This window comes from Urocitellus parryii, chromosome 1 (genome assembly GCF_045843805.1).
Source record: "Urocitellus parryii isolate mUroPar1 chromosome 1, mUroPar1.hap1, whole genome shotgun sequence".
NCBI lineage: Eukaryota > Metazoa > Chordata > Mammalia > Rodentia > Sciuridae > Urocitellus > Urocitellus parryii.
This window is the reverse complement of record NC_135531.1, coordinates 146232560-146244743: the sequence shown is the minus strand read 5'-3', so window position 1 is coordinate 146244743 and position 12184 is coordinate 146232560.

Here is a 12184-nt window from a genome sequence, read left to right as displayed (position 1 = left end):
TCTTTGGATGCAATTTTGGGGAAATCATGACATTTTGAAGGTCTTTTCCTCTGTTCTCCTGTTGTCTGTGTTAGTAGGTGGTTCATTTCCATGTACTTGAAAGGATTTCTATTCCATAGACTCATGTGGGTACTTGTAGTGTGCAAGTTTCTCTTTGGGATGTTTCCTGGGCAGTATTTACATCTGAGTATCAGAGCTGAAAATGAGCATATTTTATAGGCTACTTTCACTCACAAGTATCACTGTAAGGGGAGAGTATCACGGGGCCACCATCACCCTACTCATAAGATGTAAGCCATCTGAGAAAAAGAAGGTCTGAAATAACTAGTAAAAAAATAAGAGCCAGAGCTAGAAATTAAGTTTGAAAGGTGAAGCAGAGCTCTTAAATGGATCCCCAATTTCAGTGGAGCTGCAGCTGAGCAACTAGAAAATGTCTCCAGTTCTTCATTTAAGGGAGAGTGTATCAAAGGCAGGGATAAGTTTTCAGAAAGAGGAAAAGTGTGTGTGTGTGTGTGTGTGTGTGTGTGTGTGTGTGTGTGTACTAGGGATTGAACTCAGGGCCACAAGACCACTAAGCCACATCCCCCCACCCTATTTTGTATTTGATTTAGAGACAGAGTCTGAGTTGCTTAGCACCTTACTCTTTGCTGAGACTGGCTTTGCATTCATAATCCTCCTGCTCAGCCTTCTGTGTCACTGGAATTACAGGCATACACCACCACACCTGGAAACAGGAGGAATGTTATTTTTTGGTGTGGTAGGTGTCTTGCAGCAAAGAGGTTGGTTAGCATAGTGGCCACACCCAACTCTGGCTGTGTGGCTGTGTAGCCTCACCTGGTCAACCCATCTCCATTGCAGTGCTGAAACTGATGGAACTGTGTAAGAAGTCACAGGTTGGGGCCAGTCTCTCAAACCAGCAAGATTGCTGATGGAAATTCCCAGATACCAGACTTTTCCTACCCAATGGATTTTATGTCTATTTGATTCTCGTAAAGTGCATGGCTGGTTCCTGTCAGGAGAGAGTTAACTCCACCAACCATCACAGCATAAAGAAAAACATGTATTCACTGTACATAAAATCTATGTTTTTTAATTATCTCTAGAACAGCAATAAATGAAAAAATGGAGTAGGAAATAACAAGGTTGACCTCCAAAAACACCTGCCTTGGTTAAGATACAATTATTGGAATATATTTTTAATAGGAAGTACAGTGAAAGTGGTGGGACTAAAGAGAGACAGAATAGGAGAAGAGGAGAAGGGCAATAAAAATTAGAAATGAAAGGATTTAAAGTGAGAATAAAATTTGTCTCTGGGTACCACCCCCCCCCCAAAATAGAATGAAACTCTCATTTAAAAAAAAGAGAGAAAAATGAAATAACATGGAAAACAAATACAAATAGCAGGCCAAAAAATAATGAACAATAACAGCAAGAGTTTAAGACTCCCTAATGTTAACACAGTAGAAAAAAAAAAGATATTTCTGTCCAGGATTTCTAAATCTAGCCACACATAACTTTGGGGGTTTCTGGGAATCAAATATTATCCAACACTATCTTTATTTGCACTAGCTGCAAAAGGCCTAACCTGATATTTGCATGAATAAGCTGAGCCCCTCTGCTCCTTTGTCTCCCACCACACTCAGAGAATACTGAGGAAATTTAGCAATTTCAAGAAAACCCTCATCCTTAGTACTTGTTCATGACTCAGACAAGTGGGTCTATCTAATTTGGGAACTTCCTGACAAACACTCTGGTTCATGGAGCCTAGGGACCTGATTGATTCCTGTAGCCAGTGGTCTAGAGATGAGCAAGATTCCATGTCTCTGAGTAGTTTCCTGGCAACCTATTGGAGCATGGCAGTCATAGTCTGCTTGCAGAATCTTTTGGAAACTGAAGGAAAATATCATTGCACCTAACAATGCCCCAGCACTGCTGGATTCTTCTGTCACTTAAATTCTCAAAACACACTCTCCTTCACTATCATTATTCTAAATACTTATTTAAAGATGCAGTGCTCTGTGGACTTCTACTCAAGTAACTGTCCAACAAGCATTACACATGTATTGCTGATGAGAATTTTCAGCCCATTCATGACTATCACTATCCTGAAAACATATGATGAGGGTGAACCTCCACCATTCTGGGCGGAGAGTTGGCTATGAATCTGGCAAGTTCAAGACAAGCAGTGGTTTCTGATCTCACCCACAGAATTACTACAAGGGGACCCTTGTCAAAGTTGTCTGCTCTCAGGATTTTATTGTAATACCCAGCAGGGTGTCTACAAGTATCAGCATGGTGATAACATAGACAAGAACTTGAAATGCCTCTCAAGCCAGCTGAGTGGCTTGACCCTATCTGCTCATGTGTGTCTGCACATGTGTGTTGTTCTGTAGGAGGACAATTTTTCTACCAGGAATAACCTTGGCACTTGCTTTCACAAAGCTTCAAACAACATCGTTCAATGAAAGTGCCAAGAACTCTTCATCCTTAGGCAGACCACACGACCAAAGTCTAGCTTCCCAGAGCCATCAGATCTGTCTCAGTTCTCTTTTACACCTACCTTAATACTTGTGTGGGTGCCTCAATAACCACAGTTTATGAAAGAGTTCCATCTTATAAAAGTTAAAATAAGAATGAAGGTTTTTTTCTGAAATCTTGCAGTGCCATTCTGCCTACGCAATTTGGCAGTATTTTGAATTCTGGTTGATATCTCTGAGAAAATTCAACTACCTTGTTTGCTGAAAATGTGTCATTTGAATTGAGAGGATTATACATTAGTTTCCTATTTTTCACTAAAGTATTTTCCTTTGTATAATTAAGGAGATTTACTGTTGCAACTTTTATGTTAGAACATTTAGGGCACTGAATTCATATAAAATATTGGGATTTATAAACAACTAATCTGCTCAAAATCAGTGACAAGTATCTTTTTATATACATTTTCCCCTTGATGGATATTAGAGTTAGTTCCATAACTTTATAATTGTGATAACAGTGCTAAAACATTGACATTAAAAAGTTACATGTACATGCTGGTTTGGGTACATTGGCATTCAAATCAAGGAGTGGAAAAACTGGGTCATATGACAGTTATATTCCTAGAATCTGGAGGATTCTACATATTGCTTTGCAGTGTGGAAATCTTAATTTTTCAGTCTGGATGTGTAAGATTATATTATAAATGAATCGTGTCCAACCACAAGCAAAAAAATAATAATTTAAAAAAATTTAACCCTCCTATGTTTAAAATGTCAAATCTGTATAACATCAAAAGAGTTTTGTTGGGGAATACACACATTGCTAGTTAAGCACTGATGTGAGATGCTTTGAATATATGTATATTAGTGCTTGTTGTCAGAGAACACATTTCCTCTTTCCTTTTTTCCCGGTTTTGCCCCATGGGTAGCTAGATGAAGAGAAGAGCTCACCTTCATCTGGGCTGCATAAGATTGAATCTTATAAGGAAATATTATTTCACTAAATGTAATAATCTAATCTCCAATTCCAAAGACAGCACAATTGGATGGCGAAGTGCAAAGAGTGATGATAATATCTATATGTAACTCATTTTTGTCATTACCAGAGTGATTCTGAGCAACTTCAGGAGATGTGTGCTGCTTCTGAATCTGTTGAGATCAATGCAAGCACACAAAAGGGAATAAGTGAACTTGGAAAAGGTAAGAACCACATAGAATACTAAATACATTGGAAAGAATATGTCCAAGAAATATGAGCACTGGTTTATACTAATTGTGCAAGACATGTGCATATTAAATAAGTAGTAAAGTTTAAGAAAAAAATGTAAGAAGTGGAGTCTCTCAGTAGGTTTCAGCCACAGGTTAAATTGGATGTATAGATAAAGGTACTGAACTGTGAGTTGCATTTGAGACATGCTTTTATCACAGGTAAATTTAAATAAGGAAAAGGCCTAAAAAACAGGGAATAAAGACTGGTGAAGGTAGTGAGTACACATCGTCAAAACGAATAAAAGTAAAAAAGAACCAGTGGTACTCAGGAGAGGGTAGGAAATCCCAACAACATGTAAGAAGGAAAAAGAACAGGGTTTTTAAAGTGTGAGAAGAATTTGTGAGTTTCCAGTTCCAAAGTTGAATGATGGAGAGGGTACAACTTTTCCATCCTTCCTGACTTACTCACAGGTGGGAAGAATTGAGCGATGAAGACCTGCTCCCACAGAGCTAAGTTCACTTACCCTAAATGATTAGGCAGGTGTACAAGTTAATGACATGCAACATGTTGCTACTCACTAGGGCAAAATTTTAGGGCAGAAACAGCAAATGGTTTAGTTGAAAGGACTAGCAATTATTATTGAGCACTTTCCAAATCCACAGGTATCTAAAATTAACTTTGGAAAGCTTAAAGATTCTTCTAAACTTTATTTTGAGGGAAGAATCCAGAGCGACATTCAAATTAACTTAGAGGAATTAGAAGCTGACAAATTTCACACTGACACTCTGCAAATGTTAGGAATCATCTTTTGGTGACCATGTTCAAAATCTTGTTCTGACTCAGCAGGTAGTAGCTTCTATATGTTCATTATAGTCTAAGGTTATTCAAATGATCCTGATCTGTAGAAAAAATGTTTTGGAGCTGTGCATTGGATATCCTTTGGGGAACTATGCAAGAAACACTATCAGTACCTACATTTCAAGACACAACCAGATCAAGTGCAAGCACAAATCTTGCTTTTCATTCAGAGCATGTCTCTTGATATGTGGGAGGGACACAAAGACTAAGGTGAAGAGAAGATATTTCTAAGATAAATCTGTCACATTGACAGGCTGCAAGGTGTGGCAAAGAGCCACACATAAAATGTAAAATGTAAGGAGACAAGCTCCCACTTCTGTGGGTTCCTTAGGAAAAGCTAAAGGGATGGGAATGTGAGGAAGGTAACATAGAATTTAGCAAGGAAATATGAGTAACATGACAATTGAGCAAAGTGTAAACAGTGTGATGACTTTTGTTTACATGGAAATTTAATTTTTTTCCTGTAAAACTTTATTCAAGTTGAATGGATCAAGTTGTGAGTTATTATAGGCATTGCACATGGTGAATACCTATTGTCTCCCTAAGTAGTTTTCTGAGGTATTGGACCAGAAAAATTATGCTTCAATGATGTCAGTATGCATGGGGTTCAGAGGCATACATCCATAATTGCAGGTACTTCAGAGGCTGAGGCAAACCCCTGCAGGGTTTCCAGCAAACCATGGACTTTACAGACACCCTCTCTCCCAATATAAAGACTTGAAATCTGAGCATTATAAATACAAGCATTATAGTATTTGCCAAGGATAAATGTTTTGGGTTAAAATACATAAGCCCACACAAGCAGCAATAAAAATTTCACATATGACATATATTCTCCTATAATAGAACTTCACTTAAAAATATAACTGGGAAAATAAAATTATATAATTATTAGTACTCTTCCTTTTTATTTGTATAATGTGTCTTTCACATGAATTTTTTAAGTAGTTTATCTGTATATTTGTCAGCAGAGTCACATGTGGGCGGATCACCTGACACAGAACAGAAGAGGCTTCATGATATGGATGATACTGCACATAGACAGCAAAAGGTAGGCATATGTGTCAATTTAAATTCCTGGTCATTTCTTTTTCATGCTTCTAGACATTAAACTAGGCCAATTGAAATGACCTACTACAATACTCTTTGAAAATCCAAACATAGTAATTAAATATTTAAGTACAGAGAAGTTAACTGGTCATCAATATCAAAATACCTTTAGCAATCAAGGTGGATGCCAGATAAACTTTATGCAAGTAATTGCACTAATATTTTCCAATAATGTTTGCATTTTCATGTATGTGACAGCCTTAAATGGTGAATGATAAATTGGAGAATATCATATCAGTTGAAACTAGGAACATGCATAAATGCAATGACTGCTGAACACATTCATGTAAAAATAGCTTCATTCCCAAAGGCTCAGTGTTTAATTTCACATTAGCTGTCACCCATGACAATGTTAAAGATGTTTTTCTCCATGAATTCCTGTGTCTTTACTAAAGAAGATACCAGACTCAAATGAGACACAGAACTGCCTGTTAATGGAAAATGATTCATGATGGGTACTTTTCTGTTAATATACATACAATTTCTATTGATTTTATGTCATTTCCCTTCAAGAAATCAATTCACTTATTTAACATATTTTTCTTAGTATCTAGCTGTTGTTAGACCTAAGTCATTGGATGCAATTATTGAAAAATCATGAGATTTGGGAGGTGTATTTTTCCTCTGTTCTCATGTTAACATGTCTGTGTTAGTAGATGGTAGATTTCCATGCATTTGAATGGATTTCTGTTCCATAGTGTCTCCTGGGTACTTGTAGTGTGCAAGTTTCTCTTTGGGATGTTTCCAGGACAGGGTTTATAGGTGAGAAATACATCTGAAAAATGAGCATGTTTAACATGTTACTTTCACTCACAAGTATCTCTGTAAGGGGAGAGTATCACAGAGCCACCATCACCTTGCCAGGGTAGTTTCCTGCTCAGAAGATGTAAGCCACCTGGGAAAAAAGAAAGTCTCAAATAATTAGTAAAGAAATAAGAGACAGAGCCAGAAATTAAGCTTGAAAAGGAAAGCAGAGCTCCTGAAATGTTCCCCAATCCCAGTAGAAGCTGGAACTGAACAACTAGAAAAAGGATCAAGTTGTTTATTTAAGGGAGAGTAGATCAAAGGCAGAGATAAGTTTTTAGCAGGAGGAATATTGCTTTTTGGTGTGTTAGGGTTCTTGCAGCAATGAAGTTGATTGGCATTTTGACAGGCCATATCCAACTCTGAAAGGCTGTGTAGCTGTGTGGCTCCAGCTGGTCCACCCATCTCCAGTGCAGTGCTGAACCTGACACAGCTTTGTAAGAAGTCAGTGGCTTCTAAGTCAATTTGCTTCACACCAAGTTCACATTGGCTCCTGTCAGGAGAGAATAAACTCCAATAATGATCACAGCATAAACCAAAATATGTATCCACTGTACATAAAATATATGTTTTAAATGATTTCTAGAACATCACAAAATGAAAAGATAGAGTAGGAAATAACGAGTTTTACCTGCAAAAAAAATTATGTCCTGGTTATAATATAATTATTGGAACATATTTCAAAAAAGTAAGTAGAGTGAAAGTGGTGAGAGTAAGCAGAGTCAGAATAGGAGAAGAGGCAAATGTAATAAAAATGAGAAATGAAAAGATTTAAAATGAGAATAAAAGTTGTCTCTGGATAACAACAAAAAATGAATGAATGAAATAAAACTCTCATAAATAAATAGAGAAAAATGAAATAATGTAGAGCACCCATACAAATATCAGACAAATGTATCATGAATAATAACAGCAAAAGCTTGAGATTTCCTAATGTTAACAGAGTAGAAAATAATATATTTCTGTCCAGGATTTCTAATTTTACTCAAACATAACTTTGGGGGTTTTTGGGAAACAAATATTATTTAACACTTTATTTCTTCTAGCTCCAAAAGTCCTAACCAGTTATTTGCATGAATAAGCTGAGCTCCTCTGCTCCTTTGGCCCCCACCACACTCAGAGAATGCTGAGAGAACTTAGCATTTTCAAGGAGAATCTCACCATCATTACTTGTTAATCTACTCAGAAATTTGGGGCTATCTAATGTGGAAACTTCCTGACACACACTCTGGTTCATGGAGCCTAGGGACTAGTATGTAATTCATACCACCTGATGGATTCCTGTAGTCAGTGGTCTAAAGGTGGGCAAGATTCCATGTCTCCGAGGAGTTTCCTAGCAACGTATTGGAGCATGATTGTTATATTCATGAAGAGGGATGGAAAATCTGAAACCCTGATACTCATTCACAGTGACAATTCTATACAAAACTAGGGGCAAACTGTTTCATAGTAACTTTGTATTGTGGTCATACACATGTAAAAAAAATTCATTTTATGAACAATGAAAATTTTTTAACTTTTTGTTTACTGATTGATTTTTATGAAACCTTTGAGGTTAAAAAAATATAATCCTTTTTCTCTCCATTTGCTACAGAATTCGAATCTAGACTAATTGGAGTTTCTTCCGTAAGATTTACTAAAAATCCAAGACAAGATCTATTTGTGGAAGCATGACAAGGATTCCAAAGAGATTTTTAAAGAAAAATAGATATGAAAGATAGTATTGCATATTTCAGACTATCGCCATAATACTTTAAAAACTTTATTGAAGAAAATATGTTTGTATTATTCTTGTGTAAAATTCTCAAAACATGAGACTACTTCTTTGCATCTATAACAAAATTTGAAGTGCAAGTGCATAACAGTTTTTATTGATTTCTATGTATCCAAACTATGTAAATTGTTGCATTTAAACATGAGACTACTTCTTTGCATCTATAACAAAATTTGAAGTGCAAGTGCATAACAGTTTTTATTGATTTCTATGTATCCAAACTATGTAAATTGTTGCATTTAAACATTACAAAGTTTCTTTTTTCTGAACCATTTGTAAGTTGCAGGCACGTTGTTTTTAATTGCTGAATATTTGTATTCCTAAAAGCAAGGAGTTATCTTACATACAGTGTAAAGACCAAAATTTCAAAAATGGTTCATTATGAATATCTAATCTACAAATATGATTCAGAATTTGCCAATTATTTCAGCAATGTTATTGATAACCAAAATAAAATTCAGTCTTGGAAAATTTCAGAATCCATTATTGGTCCTGTTTCTTTCACCTCCTTTTATCTGGGATATTTCTTTAGTCTTTCTGGGCTCTTCATGGCACATATGTTTTTGAATGGTGTACTTCAGTACCTCTGTAGATTTTCCTTTAGTTTAGAATCACATGATATTTTCTCATGTGTGGAATCAGATTATGCCATTAGAGAAGGAATATCATGCATGCAATGCTGTGTTCTTTCAATGCAGCATGTTCTAGAGGCACTTGCGGACATATCCAAGAACTGTGAACAGCCTCTAGAAATATTTGACATCCAATAGGATGGATAAATATTATACATACATGAATATGGCCTTGAATGTATGTGTTGTAAATTAAATATTCTTATTTTTTCACATTTTGAAATGTGTAGGGCTACCCAAATAAAGCAGAATACCAGAACTGAAAGAGCCTGAGAAGTTCCCTGTCTGTAGATTAGAGTTCACACCTGAAAAGAAGTCCAAGTGCCTTGGAAAAAAAGTCATTCATATCTTTTGACATAAAATTTTATGAAAAATAAGTTTTAAAGGTACTTTTCCCCCTCTAGTTTAAGCTTATCATGAATAACATTTTTGTTCCAAAAAATTTTGTGTTCTAATTTTCAAAAGGTTGTCATCATAGTCTAACATCATAGTTCTCAATCATTTCTGAAGATGTTTCTGCTTTCTTCCATTTAAAAGTATTTTCTTCAGTAAGTTTCTGAACTTTCCTATTGCATTTGCTGGAATGGGGATTGAAGAAATTACCTCTTTTTTTTTTTTGGCCAGTAATGGGATTCAGTGAGGCACACTTCTTAAAACCCAGAAGGACTCTAGGGCCAAAAAGTGCTGGATATTTGAAATATGTTCTGCTGCAGATCAGTGAAATTGGCCTTTGTAGACTTTCCTCTCAGGCTGATGGCAAGAAGAAATTCACTGGCCACACATCATTTAAAATTTCCCAGGGCTGGAGTTGGAGATCACTGTTAGAATGCTTGCCTAGCATGCGTGAAGCACTGTGTTTAATTCTTAGCACCATATAAAAATAAATAAAGGTAAAATAGTTCCCTTATTCCTTTTAGTTTATTTAAACTTTTCATATATATAAATTAGTTTGAAATGGTAAGAACTTAGGCTACCCATTAATTGCTGTGCTGTAGATATGATATGTATTTAAAATTATGCAAGGATGATTAAACCAAAGCATGAGGGAGTCTTGGCTAACCCTGAAGTTAGCTAACCATGAACTTGCTTCTTAGTTCTTAAAAGCAGCAAAAGGACATAAAGAACACAGGATATCCTCTAGAGTCTCCTTTCCAATTTGTCATTTGGCAGAATGATATGTGAAAAACAGGTTGCTCCTACTAAGCTCTTCTTTGCTTTTTAGTTTTTATTTTGAATTCTTAATGGACTTGGTCATACTTAGGCAGGAGAACATGACTGTCAGCCAAATATTCTTCCCTAGTAGAGATTTATTATAAACAGTATAAATGCAACTTGGTTTCACAATTTTCTTCTCCCCCAAAGGAAAAAAAAATCTCCATTTTATTAACTTGGTTAAGTTTATGAGAGGAGAAAGTGCGTAGACAGAAAAAGAGGAGAAGAGAAAAAAGAGTTATGACATCCCATAGCCTTGCCCATCAGTGACTTCATTTCAGTAAACACCATGGTGTTACCCAAAGCTCAGACTTTATTCCTGATGACAATTCATATCAAAGGACAAGTATTCTGGAGAAAAGTGGGGGAGGTGTATTGCTTTGCTAGCAAAGTAGAAACACAGGACTATTATCCCAGGATGTAATTCTGTCAAATTGTACAGAAGACTTTTAAAGAGGTGGTTTACTCTAAGATATCATCTCACTCCAGTCAGAATGGCAGCTATTATGAAAAATATTTTTTAAAAAGTGTTGGCGAGGATGTGGGGGAAAAGATACACTCATACATTGTGGATGGAATTGCAAATTGGTGCAGCCAATATGGAAAGCAGTTTGGAGGTTCCTTGGAAATCTGGGAATACAAACACCATTTGACCCAGCTATCCCTCTCCTCAATTGATACCCAAAAGACATCACACTACAAGGACACAGCCACATCAATGTTTACAGCAGCACAATTCACATTAGCTAAACTGTGGAGCCAACACAGATGCCCTTCAGTGGATGAATGGATAAAAAAATGTGGCATATATACACAATGGAATTTTACTCAGCAATAAAAGAGAATAAAATCATAGCATTTGCAGGTAAATGGCTGGCAGTTGGAGAAGATAATGCTAAGTGAAGTTAGCCAAACCCAAATAAAAATATTTTCTCTGATATAAGGAGGCTGACTCATAATGGGATAAGGAGGGGGAACATGGGACAAATAGATGAATTCTAGATAGGGAAGAGGGAAGGGAGAGTAAAGGAGGTGCAGGGGATTAGCAAGGATGGTGGAATGTGATGGACATCATTATCCAAAGTACATGTATAAAGATACAAATTCAGTATCAACCTACTTTATAATACAAACAGAGATATGAAAAATTGTGGTATATATGTGGAATAAGAATTGTAATGCAAAAAAAAAACAAGTACTTGTATAAAGACATGAATTGGCATAAACATACTTTATACAAAGATATGTAAAATTGTGCTCTATATGTGTAATAAGAATTGTAATACATTCTGCTGTCGTGTATTTTTAAAAAATAAAATTAATTTAAAAAATAAAGAGGTGGTTTAAAGGCTACATTCCAGCTGTGCCTTTTGAGTGGTCATAATTCACTTGTAGACTTGAGAAGTTAGCTGTTTCTTATATCTTCTAGAACCACCCCTGTAGTCTGAATTATTTCATTCCTGTGGTGTGTGTTCACACACCTAATTTGGCCTAAGGTGGGAAGAATGGTAATCTTACTTCTCCCAAGTTTAGGAAGCGAGAGAAAAAGAAAGAGGAAAAAAGTTGAACCCAGGAAAGTTGAAGTTTATGGATGTTGACTTTGCTCCATATGCTCTTCCATTTTACTCTCTGGCTTCTTCTTTCTGCCTCACCATTATTAATCATTTGACTTCAGATCTGACCAAATCATTTTTGCCCTCTAGTGGTGAAATGATGCACTAACATAGTAGAAATGTGTTAAGCTCATTGAGGTTCATGTTCAGAACTTGGGAGAAACATTTTCTTCATAGGATAATGTCGTGACATGTGCCCACATAGTTATGTAAAATGTCTCAGCACAGTATACTGTTGAAGAAGCAGAAAGTATCCCATTCTGGGTGGCATCATTCAGCAGATTCACATAGAGGCAGGAGAATCCTTTTAGGAAATATGTTTTCCTGTGCTCATATTGAAGTTTCAAAGCAGAAGTAGCTACCCTTAGCTTTTACATTTTTTTTCCCCTTAGCACAAGTGTGCATGGTAGCACTACTTATAACAGTCATAATCTGGAAATAAGTTAGCTGTCCATCAACAGTAAAATGGATAAAGACCTTGTGATATATTCGGA